Raw genomic sequence first — 15,631 nt, 5'->3', positions numbered from 1 at the left:
AAATTTAAAAATAAGAAAAGGAAGCTTTTATTTATAAATGCTTATATTTTAAAAAATAAAAGATATTAAATAAGCAACCTTAATTGACACCTCAAAGAACTAAAAATAGAAAAACAAACTAAACCTAAAGTTAGAACAGGAAAAGAAATAACACATATAAGAACAGAAATAAATGGGATTGAGAACAGGAAAACAATAGAAAATATCAACAAAACTAAGAACTTCTTTTTGAGCAACACGGAAAAAACAAACTGGCTAGACTAAGAAAAAGGAAGAATAAAGCCAAAAAGGAAAAAGTAGAAATTACAACTAATACTGCAGAAATATATAGAATTATAAACACTATTATGAACATTTATATGCTGACAAATTGGATAACTTACAAGAAATGGATAAATTCCTAGAAACATACAACCTACAAAAACTGGATCAAAAATAAATAAATAGAGAGAGAGAGAGAATCTAAACAGAATCATAGTGGATACATAGATTGAATTGGTAATCAAAAACTTTCCAATATAGAAAAACTCAGGACCAGATACCTTCACAGAATCCTACAGCATTTAAAAATAACTAATTCTAATTATTTCTCTCTTTTTTAAAATTTATTTTTAAATTTATTTATTTTAATTGGAGGCTAATCACTTTATAATATTGTAGTGGTTTTGCCATACATTGACATGAATCAGCCATGGATGTAAACTTTTCAAAATATGTTGAAACATAGTTTCAACAAACAGAGGAAGAGAAGATATTTCTAAATTAATTATATAATTTCAGAATTACCTTAATGTCAAAACCATACAAGGATACTACAGGAAAAAAGCTATACCAATATCCCTGATGAATACGAATGTAAATATTCTCAATGAAATGGTCTCAAACCAAATTCAATGACACATTAAAATGATTATATACCATGAAGTGAGATTTATTCCCAGGTACAAAGATGTTTCAAAACATACACAAATCAATAAATGTGATCTAACATTAATAGAATGAAAAATAAAAACTATAGGGTACTTTCAGTAGATGCAGGGTACAACCCACGTAGTCACAAAGAGTAGGACATGACTATACGACTAACACTTTCAGTAGATGCGGAAAAGTCATTTGACAAATATATCATTCTTTCATGGGAGTCAAAAGCTCTCAAAAAGTAGATATAAAAGAACAATACCTCAATGTAATAAAGGCCATACACGGAAAACCCAGGCTTCCCCTGATAACTCAGTGGTAAAGAATCTACCTGCTAACACAGGAGACCCGGGTTCAGTTCCTGGGTCAGGAAAATCCCCTGAAGAAGGGAATGGCTACCCATTACAGTATTCTTGCCTGGGAAATCCCATGGAAAGAGAAGCCTGGCGGGTTACAATAAATGGAGTTGCAAAAGAGTTAGACACGACTTAGTGACTAAACAGCAACAACAACAAATGGAAAACACACAACTAACATCATGTTCAATGGTGAAAGCTTGAAAGCTTTTCCTTTAAGATGAGGAACAAAGACAAGGGTGCCCACTCTCACACTAAATATAGTACTGCAAGTCCTAGCTAGAGCAATCAGGTAAGACTAAGAAAGAAAAGGCACCCAAATTAAAAATAAAGAAATAAAATTATCATTTGTAGATGATATGATCTTAAATATAGAAAATCCTAAACACTAAACCAAAAATACTGGTGGAACTAATCAGCAAAGTCAATGTAGTTGTAAAATATGCATTCAACATACAGAAATCAGTTATATTTTTATATACTAATAATGAAACATTTGATAAAGAAATAAAACTCGTCCATTAGCAATAACATCAAAAACAATAAAGTTCTTAGCAATAAATTTAACTAAGAAGTTAAAGCCTTCTGTAATGAAAAATACAATACCTTGTTGAACAAAATTGCAAAAGACAAAAAAATAAATGGTAAGATATCACATTGTCATAAATACGAAGAATTAATAATGTAAAACACTCATGCTACCTAAAACCATATATAAATTCAATGAAATCCCATTGGAATTTTTCACATAAATATAAAAAGCAATTATGTGTATGGGACAAAAAATGACCTTGAATACCCAAAACAGTCATGACAAAATCTGGCACATAATAGTCCTTTAAATTGGCTTCCTGGGTGGCTCAGCGGTAATGAATCTGCCTGCCAATGCAGGAGACATAGGTCCTACTCCTGATCCGAAAAGATCTCAAGGAGTACGAAATGGTAACACATTCCAGTATTCTTGCCTCAGAAATCCAATGGACAGAGGAGTCTGGCGGACTACCTTCCATGGGGTTGTAAAGAACAGACACAACTGAGCGACTAAACAACAAACAATGATAGCTCTATTTTTAATGTTTCGAGGACCTAGGTCCTCTTTGGAAGAATGTCTATTCAGTTCCTCTGCCTATTTTTAAGTCGGATTTTTTCTTCTTTTTTTGTTATCTAGTTGTATGAGTTCCTTATATATTTTGGATGTATTAACCCTTATTTCTGATCTATGGTTTGTAAATATTTTCTCCCATTATGTAGTTTTTTTTTTTTTTTAATGTATTTTTTCTTCTACAGAAGCTTTTTTGTTTGATGTAGTCTCACTTTGATTTTGCCTTTCTTGCTTATGATTTTGGTGTCATATCCAAAAAAATCATTGGCAAGAGCAATGTCAAGAAAGTGCTTGTCCACTATTTTTTCCTAGGAGGTTTACGGTATTAGATTTTGTTTACATCTTTAATACATTTCAAGTTAATTTTTGTGGGTAGTGTAAGATTGGGACTCACTCTCATTTTTCTGTGTGATTTTATCCAGTTTTTCCTGGCACCATTTGTAAAGAGAATATCCTTTCCCATGGAGGGTTGTTTGCTTCATTGGCAAATATTAGTTGACTATATATCCTGGGATTTACTTATGGGCTTTCTATTCTGTTTAATTAGTCCCTATGTCTATTTTTATGCCATGCCAGAACCTCCAGACATACAAGCTGGATTTAGAAAAGGCAGGGGAACCAGAGATCTAATTACCAACATACACTGGATCATCGTAAAGGCAAGAGAGTTCCAGAAAAAAAAATATATATATATATATATATATTTCTGCTTTATTGACTATGCCAAAGCCTTTGACTGTGTGGATCACCACAAACTGTGGAAAATTCTTCAAGAGATGGGGATACCAGACCACCTGACCTTCCTCCTGAGAAATCTGTATGTAGGTCAGGAAGCAACAGTTAGAACTGGACATGGAACAACAGACTGGTTCCAAATAAGAAAAGGAGTATGCCAAGGTTGTATATTGTCACTCTGCTTATTTAAACTCTATGCAGAGTACATGATGAGAAATTCTGGGCTGGATGAAGCACAAGCTTGAGTCAAGATTGCCAGGAGAAATGCCAATAACGTCAGATATGCAGATGACACCACCCTTATGGCAGAAAGTGAAGAAGAACTAAAGAGTCTTTTGATCAAAGGGAAAGAATTGAGTGAAAAATTTGGCTTAAAGCTCAACATTCAGAAAAGTAAGATCATGGCATCCAGTCCCATCATTTCAGGGCAAATAGATGGAGAAACTATGGCAGTGGAAACAGTGGCAGACTTTGTTTTTAATGGGCTCCAAAATCACTGCAGATGGTGACTGTGGCCATGAAATTAAAAAGTGCTTACTCCTTGAAAGAAAAGCTATAACCAATCTAGATAGCATATTAAAAAGCAGAGACATTACTTTGCCAACCAAGTCCATCTAGACAAAACTATGGTTTTTCCAGTGGTCGTGTATGGCTATGTGAGTTAGAGTATAAAGAAAGTTGAAAGCCAAAGCTTTTGGACTGGGGTGTTGGAGAAGACTCTTGAGAATCCCTTGGACTGCAAGAGGATCAAACCAGTCAACCCTAAAAGAAATCAGTCCTGAATATTCATTGGAAGGACTGATACTGAAGCTGAAACTCTCCAGTACTTTGGCCACTTGATGCATAGTACTGACTCATTTGAAAAGACCCTGACTCTGGCAAATATTGAAGGCGGGAGAAGGGGACGACAGAAGATGAGATGGTTGGATGGCATCACTGACTCGATGGACGTGAGTTTGAGCAAGCTCCAGGAGTTGGTGTTTGACAGGGAAACCTGGCCTGCTGCAGTCCATGGGGTTGCAAAGAATCAGATATGACTGAGTGACTGAACTGAACTGAGCATGGCCCTGCCCATTAGAACAAGACTCAGATTCCCCCAAATCCAGTACCTCCAATCAGGAAGCTTCCACAATCCTCTTATCCTTATCCTTTAGTGGGAAGACAGAATAGAAACATTGACTACAGAAAAATAACAAAACTGAGCAGTTGGATCACAGCTTTGTAAAATTAATCAAGGCCTTGACAGTGAAACTATGAGCTATGTCATGTAGGGATACCCAAGACTGATGGGTCATGGTGGAGAGTTTTGAAACAATGTGTTCCCCTGGAGAAGGAAATGGCAAATCACTTAAGCATTCTGGCCTTGTAAGACCCATGGACAGTATGAAAAGGCAAAACAATATGACATTGAATGATGGACTCCCCAGGTTAGCAGGTGTCTGATATTCTATTGGAAAAATGTCTAACATAGTTCCATAAAGAATGAAGAGGCTGAGCCAAAGCAAAAACAACACCCAGTTGTGGATATGACTGGTGATGGAAGTAAGGTCCAATGTTGTGAAGAACAATACTGCATAGGAACCTGGAATGTTAGGTCCATGAATCAAGATAAGTTGAAAGTGGTCAAACAGAAGATGGTAAGAGTGAACATCGACATTTTAGGAATCAGTGAACCAAAATGGACTGGAACGGGTGAATTTAATTCAGATCCATTGTATCTACTACTTAGAAGTATCTACCCTTAGAAGAAATGGAGTAGCCCTCATAGTCAACAAAGGAGTTGGATATGCAGTATTTGGGTGCAATCTCAAAGACAACAGAATGATCTCTGTTCATTTCCAAGGTAAGCAATTCAATATCACAGCAATCCAAGTTTATGTCCCACCACTAAGGCCAAATAAGCTGAAGCTGAATGGTTCTATGAAGACCTACACGACCTTCTCGAACTAACACCATATAAGATGTCTTTTTGATCATAGGGGACTGGAATGCAAAAGTAGGAACTCAAGAGATATTTAGAGTAACAGGCAAGTTTGGCCTTGGAGCACAAAATTAAGCAGGGCAAAGGCTAACAGAGTTTGGCCAAGAGAACACACTGATCATAGCAAACACCCTCTTCCAACAACACAAAATGACACTATGTATGGATATCATCAGATGGTCAACAATGAAATCAGATTGTTTATATTTGCAGCCGCAAATGCAGAAGTTCTATACAGTCACCAAAAACAAGACCAGGAGCTGACAGTGGCTCAGATCATGAACTCCTTCTTGCAAAATTAAGACCTAAATTGAAGAAAATAGGGAAAACCACTAGACTATTTAGGTATGACCTAAATTAAATCCCTTTCTATCATACAGTGGAAATGAAAAATAGATTCAAGGAATTAGATATGATAGAAGAACTATGGATCAGTTCAGTTCAGTCACTCAGTCGTGTCCAACTCTTTGGGACCCCATGAATCGCAGCACGCCAGGCCTCCCTGTCCATCACCAACTCCCGCAGTTTATTCAAACTCATGCCGATTGAGTCGGTGATGCCATCCAGCCATCTCATCCTCTGTCGTCCCCTTCTCATCCTGTCCCCAATCCCTCCCATCATCAGGGTATTTTCCAAGGAGTCAATTTCGCATGAGGTGGCCAAAGTATTGGAGTTTCAACTTCAGCATCAGTCCTTCCAATGAACACCCAGGACTGATCTCCTTCAGGATGGACTGGTTGGATCTCCTTGCAGTCCAAGGGACTCCCAAGAGTCTTCTCCAACACCACAGTTCAAAAGCATCAATTCTCCAGTGCTCAGCTTTCTTCACAGTCCAACTCTCACATCCATACATAACCACTGGAAAAACCATAGCCTTGACTAGATGGACCTTTGTTGGCAAAATAATGTCTCTGCTTTTTAATATGCTACCTTGGTTGATCATAACTTTCCTTCCAAGGAGTAAGCGTCTTTTAATTTCATGGCTACAATCACCATCTGCAGTGATTTTGGAGCCCCCGCCCCCCAAAAAAAATAAAGTCTGACACTATTTCCACTGTCTCCCCATCTATTTCCCATGAGGTGATGGGACCAGATGCCATGATCTTAGTTTTCTGAATGTTGAGCTTTAAGCCAACTTTGGATAGAGGTTGGTAACATTGTACAGGAGGTGGTGATCAAAACTATACCCAAAAAAAGGAAATGCAAAAAGGCAAAATGGTTGTCTGAGGAGGACTTACAAATAGCTGAGGAAAGAAGAGAAGTGAAAGGCAAAGGAGAAAAGGAAAGACATATCCATTTGAATGCAGCATTCCAAAGAATAGCAAGGATAGATAAAAATGGCTTCCTAAGTGAATTGTTGTAGCAGCCTGTTAGTTGCTTTCCTTATCTATGCCATTGCACATCTGAAGTCTCTTCCACAATCAGCAGCGAGACTGATCCTCTCAAAATAAAAGCAATATTACTTTGGGCTTCCCAGGCAGTGCTAATGGTAAAGAATCCGCCTGCCTATGAAGGAGACATGAGATGCAGGTTTGATCCCTGGGTCTGGAAGATCCCCTGGAGGAGGGCATGGCAACCCACTCCAGTATTCTTGCCTGGAGAATCTCCATGGACAGAGGAGCCAGGTGGGCTACAATCCATGGGGTCACAAAGAGTCGAATGTGAGTGAGCAAGCATGCAATATTATTTTATTGTTCAAAACTGTGCAACCATCCTCCAGTTCACCAAAAGTAAAAGGCTAAATCTTTATAATAGCCCACAAGGTTCTACACTTTGGATGTACTACCATGTCATCTTTACTGTACCGCTCTGAATTCATCTCTTATTACTTTTCCTCTCATCTGTTATTCTTATACCACAATGACCTTCTTATCCTTCCTTGAGCACATTAGGTCTGCTCCCACCTCAAGTCCTTTGCACTGGTTGTGTTTTCTGCTTAGATGATTATTTCCCAAGATGCCTACATAAGTTATTACTTCGTCTCCATCAATTCTATTTTTCAAGTTAGGTCTTCCTTGATTGTGCTGGTAAAAATTGCAATCCCTTCTTTTTTATATTATTAGTTCTGATGTTTTTCTTTCTTGAGATATAAACATATGACATTGTATAGGTTTAAGATTCACAGTGTGTTGATTTGTTGCATTTATGTATGGCAATGTGATTACCACCTTAACATTAGTTAGCTAACACCTTTATCATTTCACATAATTATTCTGATTTGTGGTGAGAAAAATTAAGAACTTGTCTATCTGCAACTTTGAATTTTATCATACACTATTATTAAATATGATCACTATGCTCTGCATTATATCTCTAGGACTTATTTGCCTACTAGCTCCAGGACTTATTTATCTACTAGCTGCAATATCTCCCCAATTCCCCATTGCATTCTGTTTTTATCCCACATGTAATTAATATCATACAGTACTTGTCTTTCTCTGCCTGTATCTCTCTTGTCATACTGCCTTTATATGGTCAAGTTGTTGCAAGTGGAAGAATTTCTTTCTAGATCATTGGTGAATATTTAATTGTATAGCTATAAATATATATATAGATAGATCTCCTTTATTGCATCTTCTTGATCTATTCTTTCAGAGACACTTACGTTGTTTGCTATATCCTGGCTATTGTGAGTAATGCTTCAATAAACATGAAATTGAATATCTCTCCAATTTCCATTTTTTGCTCAATAGTGGAATTGCTGGATTATGCTGTGGCTCTGGCTTGGGCTTGAGGCAGCTCTTGGCAGGAGATAGACAGGTAGTGATGTATCTCTAACTGGAAAACATATATGTCTTCCAAACTCTGTGTTTGTAATTAGATATAGAGCCAACACATAAAGAGGCAGCTCTTAGGCAAGAAGAAGCCTAAAAAAGATGGTGTTGCACATGAGGCCAGTGACAAGTCTGGTGGCAGCAGGAGGGTGGGCCAGAGGAATGCTGGATGAGGAGTACAGGAGAGAAGCAGGACTCAGGGGTGAGTAGAAGCACCACCAATCGCTTTTCTCCGAGTCATGGGCCTCCCGCTCCCCACCTCATTCCACAGTCTGCCAGCCACCCAGGGAAGTGGGAGCAGCCTCCTGGTATGGGAAGGGACGAGAAGGCTGACTAGAGGCTTCCAGAAAAGCACAGGCCACAGGGCCCTGCTGGAACATGAAGCACAAGCCTTGGCCTCAATCTTTCCCAGCATCAGGGTCTTTTCCAATGAGTTGGCTCTTTGCATCAGATGGCAAAAGTATCAGAGCTTCAGCTTCAGTATCAGTCCTTGCAATGAGTATTCACGGTTGATTTTCTTTAGAATTGACTGGTTTGATCTTGCTGTCCAAGAGGCTCTCAAGAGACTTCTTCAGCACTACAATTCAAAAGCATCAATTCTTCCATGCTAGGCCTTCTTTATGGTCCAACTCTCACTTCCATACATGACTAGTGAAAAAAACCATACCTATGACTATACAGACCTTTGTCCACAACGTGATGTCTCTGCTTTTTAATATGCTGTCTAGGTTTGTCATAGCTTTTCTTCCAAGGAGCAAGTATTTTTTAATTCCATGGCTGCAGCCACCATCCACAGTGATTTTGGAGCCCAAGAAAATAAAATCTATCACTGTTTCCTTTCTTCCCCCATTTATCTGCCACTAAGTAATGGGAATGTATGCCATTATATAAGTTTTTTGAATGTTCAGTTTTAAGGCAAGTTTTTCACTCTCCTTTTTCACCTTCTTCAACAGACTCTTTAGTTCCTCTTCGCTTTCTGCCATTAGGGTGGTATCATCTACATATCTGAGGTTGTTGTTGTTTCTTCTGGCAATTTTGATTCCAGTTTGAGCTTCATCCAGTCCTGCATTTTGCATGATGTACTCTGCATAGAAGTTAAACAAGCAGGGTGACAATATACAGCCTTGACGTACTCTTTACCAGTTTTGAAAGGGAATGTTCATTGTTCCGTGTCCTGTTCTAACTGTTGCTTCTTGACCTGCATACAGGTTTCTCAGGAGGCAGGTAAAGTGGTCTGGTATTCCCATCTCTTCAGGCATTTTCCACAGTTTGCTGTAATCTATACAGTCAAAGGTTTTTAGCTGAGCCAATGAAACAGAAGTAGTTTTTTTTCTTCTTCTTCTTCATCTTACTTTTTCTATGATCCAACATATGTTGGCAATTTAATCTCAAGTTCCTCTGATTTTTATAAATCCACCTGATTCTAGGTGAGTGATCATACCATCGTGGTTATCTGGGTCATGAAGATTTTTTGTATAATTCTTCTGTGTATTCTTGCCACCTCTTCTTCATATCTTCTGCCTCTGTTAGGTTCATTCAATTTCTTTCCTTTATGGTGCCCATATTTGCATGGAATGTTCCCTTGGTATCTCTAGTTTTCTTGAAGAGATCTCTAGTCTTTCCCATTTTGCTGTTTTCTTCTATTTCTTTGCACTGATCGCTAAGGAGGGCTTTCTTATCTCTCCTTGCTATTCTTTGGAACTCTGCATTCAGATGAGTATATCTTTCCTTTTCTCCTATGCCTTTAGCTTCTCTTCTTTTCTCAGCTATTTGTAAGGCCTCATTATACACCATGTGGACTGTTTGCATTTTTTTTTCTTGGGGATAGTCCTGATCACTGGCTCCTGTATAATGTCACAAACTTCCGTCCATAGTACTTCAGGCACTCTGTCTATCAGATCTAATCCCTTGAATCTATTTATCACTTCCATTGTACAATCGTAAGGTATTTAATTTAGGTCATACCTGAATGGTCTAGTAGTTTTCCCTACTTTCTTCATTTTAAGACTGATTTTTTGCAATAAGGAGTTCATGATCTGAGCCACAGTCATATCCCAGTTTTGTTTTTGCTGACTGTATAGAGCTTTTCCATCTTTGGGTCCAAAGAATATAATCAATCTGATTTTGGTATTGACCATCTGGTGATAACCACATGTAGAATCATCTCTTGTGTTTTTGGGAGAGGGTGTTTACTATGACCAGTGCGTTCTCTTGGCAAAACTCTGTTAGCTTTTTCCCTGCTTCATTTTGTACTCCAAGGCAAAATTTGCCTGTTACTCCAAGTATCTCTTGAGTTCCTATGTTTGCATTCCAGTCCCCTGTGATGAAAAGGACATCTTTTTTGGGTGTTAGTTCTATAATGTCCTATAGATCTTCAAGGAACCATTCAATGTCAGCTTCTTCAGCATTACTGTTGGGACATAAACTTGGATTACTGTGATATTGAATGGTTTGCCTTGGAAACGAACAGAGACCATTCTGTCGTTTTTGATATTGCATCCAAGTGCTGCATTTTGGACTCTTGTTGACTATGATGGCTATTCCATTTCTTCTAAGGGATTCTTCCCCACAGTTGCAGATTAAATGGTCATCTGAGTTAAATTTTCCCATTCCAGTCCATTTCAGCTCACTTATTCCTAAAATGCTGATGTTCACTCTTGCCATCTTCTGTTTGACTACTTCCAATTTGCCTTGATTCATGGACCTAACATTCCAGAGTCCTATGCAATATTGTTCTTTACAGATTTGGACTTTATCTCTATCACCAGTCACATCCACAGCTGGGCATTGTCTTTGCTTTGGCTCCATCTCTTCATTATTTCTGGATTTATTTCTCCACTCTTCTCCAGTAGCATATTGGACACCTACCAACCTGGGGATTTCATCTTTCAGTGTTGTATCTTTTTGCCTTTTAATATTATTCATGGGGTTCTCAAGGCAAGAATGCTAAAGTGGTTTCCCATTCCCTTTTCCAGTGGGCCATGTTTTGTCAGAACTTTCCACCATAACCTTTCCATCTTGTGTGGCGCTACACAGCATGGCTCATAGTTTCATTGAGTTAGAGAAGGCTGTGGTGCATGTGGTCTGGTTAATTTTCTGTGATTGTGGTTTTCAGTCTTTGTGCATAAGGATAAGAGGCTTATGGAAGCTTTCTTATGGGAGAAACTGACTATGGGGGAAACTGGGTCTAGTTATGATGGGCAGGGCCATGCTCAGTAGATCTTTAATCCAATTTTCTCTTGATGGGCAGGGCTGTGTTCCCTACCTGTTGTTTGACCTGAGATGGAACTATGTTTGAGTTAATGAAGATAATTGAGACCTCCTTCATAAGGTCCTGTGCAGGCACTGTTGCACTCAGTGCCCCTGACCCTGCAGCAGGCCACTGCTGACCCATGCCTCTGCTGGGGAATCCTGGACACTCACAGGCAATTCTGGGTCAGTCTCTTGTGAAGTCACTGCTCCTTTCTCTTGGTTCCTGGTGTGCACAAAGTTTTGTTTTTGCCCTCCAAGAGTCTGTTTCCCCAGTCCTGTGTAAGTTCTGGTGGCTCTATGGTGGGGTTAATGATGACCTCCTCCAATAGGGTTTATACCACACCACGATCTGCTGCACCCATAGTCCCTGTCCCTGTGACAGGCCACTGCTGACCTGTACCTCCACAGGAGACAAACACTCAGTGTCAGGTCTGCCTCAGTCTCTGTGAGGTCTCCTGGTGGGCACAAGGTTTTCTTTGAGCCCTCTGAACATCTCTGTCAAGTATGGAGTTTGATTCTAAACGTGATTTTGCCCCTCCTACCATCTTGCTGGGGCTTCTCCTTTGCCCTTGGATGTAGGGTATCTTTTTTTGGTGGGATCCTACATTCTCCTGTCTATGGTTGTTCAGTAGCAAGTTGTAATTTTTGTGTTCTCACAGGAGAAGATGAGCACAAGCCTTTCTACTTTGCCATTTTGATGCTCAGTAAATCTTTAATCCAATTTTCTGTTGATGGATGGAGCTCTGATTCCTCCCTGTAGTTTGTACTGAGGCAAAACTTTGGTAGAGATAATGGTGGTAATGGCAACGTCTTTCAAAAGAACTTATGCCAGCATGCACTGCGGCTCCCAGGACTGTTGTAGTTTATGTCTCTGACCCTGTGGCAGGCCACTGTCAACCCACATCTCAAACAGATACTCCTGGATACTCACAGGCAAGTCTGGCTCAGTCTCTTGTGGGGTCAGTGCTCCTTTTTTCCTGGATCTTGGTGGACACAAGTTTTGTTTGTGCCCTCCAAGAATCCGTTTCCCAAGTGCTGTGGAAGTTTTGTAATCAAATCCCACTGACCTTCAATGTCAAATTCCCTGGAGGTTCTCAGTCCCTTTGCTGGATCCCCAAGTTGGGAAATCTGTTGTGGGCCCTAGAACTTTTGCAACAGTAAGAGAAATACTTTGGTATAATTGTTCTCCAGTTTGTGGGTGGTATGCTCATTGGCTCTATGGTAGGGTTCACATACTGCACTTTCCAGGTCTGAAGCAACCAGAGCCCCTGTTCCCACAGGAGGCCACTGCTGACCCGTGTCTCCACAGGAGACACTCAAATACTATAGGGACAAACAATAGAATGGGAAAGATTAGAGATCTCTTCAAGAAAATTAGAGATGCCAAGGGAACATTTCACACAAAGATGGGCTCAATAAAGGACCAAAACTGTATGAACCTAATAGAAGCAGAAGATATTAAGAAGTGATGTCAAGAATACACAGAATAACTATACAAAAAATATCTCTTTGAACCAGATAACCATGATGGTGTGATCACTCACCTAGAGCCAGGCATCCTGGAGTGCAAAGTCAAATGGGCCTTAGGAAGCATCACTATGAATAAAGCTACTGGAGGTGATGAAATTCCAGTTGAGTTATTTCAAATCCTAAAAAGATGATGCTGTTAGAGTGCTGTATTCAATATGCCAGCAATTTTGGAAAACTCAACAGTGGCCACAGGAGGGAAAAGGTCAGTTTTCATTCCAATCCCAAAGAAAGGCAATGGCAAAAAATGTTCAAACTACCACACAATATGACTCATCTCACACCCCAGCAAAATAATGATCAAAATTCACCAAGTTAGTCCTCAAAAGTACATGAACTGAGAGCTTTCAGATGTTCAAGCTGGATTTAGGAAAGACAGAGGAACCAGAGTTCAAATTGCCAATATGCAAGAGAATTCCAGAAAAACATCTTCTGCTTCATTGACTATGTGGACCACAACAAACTGTGGACAACTCTTAAAGAGATGGGAATACCAGACCACCTTACCTGCCTCCTGACAAATTTGTATGCAAGTCAAGAAGCAACAGTTAGAACTGGACATGGAACAATGGACTGGTTCCAAATTGAAAAAGGAATACTTCAAGGCGGTATATTGCCACCTTGCTTATTTAATTTATTTACAGAGTAAATCATGAAAAATACCAAACTGGATGAAGCACATGTTGTAGTCAAGATTTCAGGGAGAAATATCAATAACCTCAGATATGCAGATGACATCACCTTTATGGGAGAAAGTAAAGAGGAACTAAAAGATGCTCTTAATGAAAGTGAAACAGGAGAGTGAAAAAGCTGGCTTAAAACTCAACATTCAAAAAACTAAGATCATGGCATCCGGTTCCATCACTTCATGGCAAATAGATGCAGAAACAATGGAAACAGTGACAGACTTTACTTTTTTGGGCTCCAAAATCACTGCAGATGGTGACTGCAGCCATGAAATTAAAAGATGATTTCTCCTTGGAAGAAAAGCTGTAATAAACCTAGAGAGTGTATCAAAAAACTAAGATCATGGCATCTGGCCTCATCACTTCATGGCAAATGCATGGGGAAACAATGGAACCAGTGACAGACTTTACTTTCTTGGGCTCCAAAATCACAGCAGATAGTGACTGCAGCCATGAAATTAAAAGACACTTGCTCCTTGGAAGAAAAGCTATGACAAACCTAGAGAGCATATTAAAAAGAAAAGACATTATTTTGCTGAAAAATGTCCATCTAGTCAAAGCTCTGTTTCTTCTAGTAGTCATGTATGGATGCGAGATTTGGATTGTAAAGAAAGCTGAGTGCCAAAAAAGAAAAAAAAAATGATGCTTTTGAACTGTGGTGTTGGAGAAGACTCATGATGGTCCCTTGGACTGCGAGGGGATCAAACCAGTCAACCCTAAAGGAAATCAGTCCTGAATATTCATTGGAAGAAATGATGCTGAAGCTGAAGCTCCAATACCCTTGCCACCTAATGGGAAGAACTGACTCATTGGAAAAGATTCTAATGCTGGGAAAGATTGAAGGCAGAAGAACAAGGGGATGACAGAGGTTGAGATCATTAGATGGCATCACTGACACAATGGACTTGAGTTTGAGTGAACTCCAGTAGTTGGAGATGGACATGGGGTTGCAAAGAGTCAGACACGACTGAGCAACAGAACTGACTGAACTACAATAATTCAAATGAGAGATGATAGTGACATGAACAAAGAGATAGTGAGAAAGTGGTGAGACTAAATATATTTTGAAGATAAACTAATGTGGGACATAAGTATAAGAGAAGAATCATGGATGAATGTAAGGTTTGAGGTATGAACAAAAGATTGCATAGCAATTTACGGGGCAAGGGAGAATGTCAGATGTTTATTCTTAGATGTGTTAAGCTTGAGAGGAGTATTAGACATTTATTCATATATATATATATACACATATATATATATACCATTTGTGAAAAATTTTGTCCTGAATATATAATTTTTTTGTAATCTGCATAGATATAATATTTAAAATTGTGAGACAACATGAGATCACCAAATAAAGGGAGTACAGAAACAGAAGAAGTGGGAACTAATAACTGAGCCCTAGGTTACTCCTTGTAAATGTCACAAGGATAGTAAGTGATGCATCTCTAATTGGAAAACAGATATGCCTAATCCCAGTGTCTGTGTTCCTAATAGTGAGATATAATGTCGCTACACAAAGTTAAGTTCTATGACATAAGTAATGATCAAGCCTGGCACGTATATAGTAAAAGAAGTAATATAACTTTGTTTTCCTAAAACACTATTTTCATTTATGCCTTTGATCAAAAAACTTATGTAAATTCCATACATATGCATTAGTATACTGTATTGGTCTTTGTCTTTCTGGCTTACTTCACTCCACGGCTGATCCATGTCAATGTATGACAAAAACCACTACAATATTGTAAAGTAATTCGCCTCCAACTAATAAAAATAAATAAAAAAAAACCTTATGTAAATAGTTCCAGGAAGAAAAGAAACATGCAATGAATAGAGTAGTCCTGAGAAGCAAGTAGTAACACATTTTTATATATATAACTCAATAAAGTTGTTTGGAAACATTCTTTTGTCGTAATCAAGTTTGGTTTTTCCCCGTGATCTTTCCATCATTTCTGACTCTACACTTATTTTGTAGAAACTGAAAAATCTCTTAAGATAATACTGACAAGAATTTTAAGTAAGCTCAGAATGATAGCTGAAACCAACTTGTTATCTCATTCTGCTGAGGTTTGGTGGTACAGTAAGTACTAAATTATATATAGTGACACTCAATGGCAATTCAATTAATAAATTATCTCTATTACACTAAAATTGTGATATAACATAAAACAGGCATTTAACAGCATGAGGAAATAATATTAGAATAATTCTGAATTAAAATTCAGAATTGGGGTAATTTCTATAGTGTCTATTAAAACATGTCAGCAATTGAACAATGAAAAATAGTTGGAAAATGT

Source organism: Dama dama, chromosome X (genome assembly GCF_033118175.1).
Source record: "Dama dama isolate Ldn47 chromosome X, ASM3311817v1, whole genome shotgun sequence".
NCBI classification, from domain to species: Eukaryota; Metazoa; Chordata; class Mammalia; order Artiodactyla; family Cervidae; genus Dama; species Dama dama.
The sequence above is the reverse complement of the archived record's forward strand: the minus strand, read 5'-3'. Positions refer to the sequence as shown.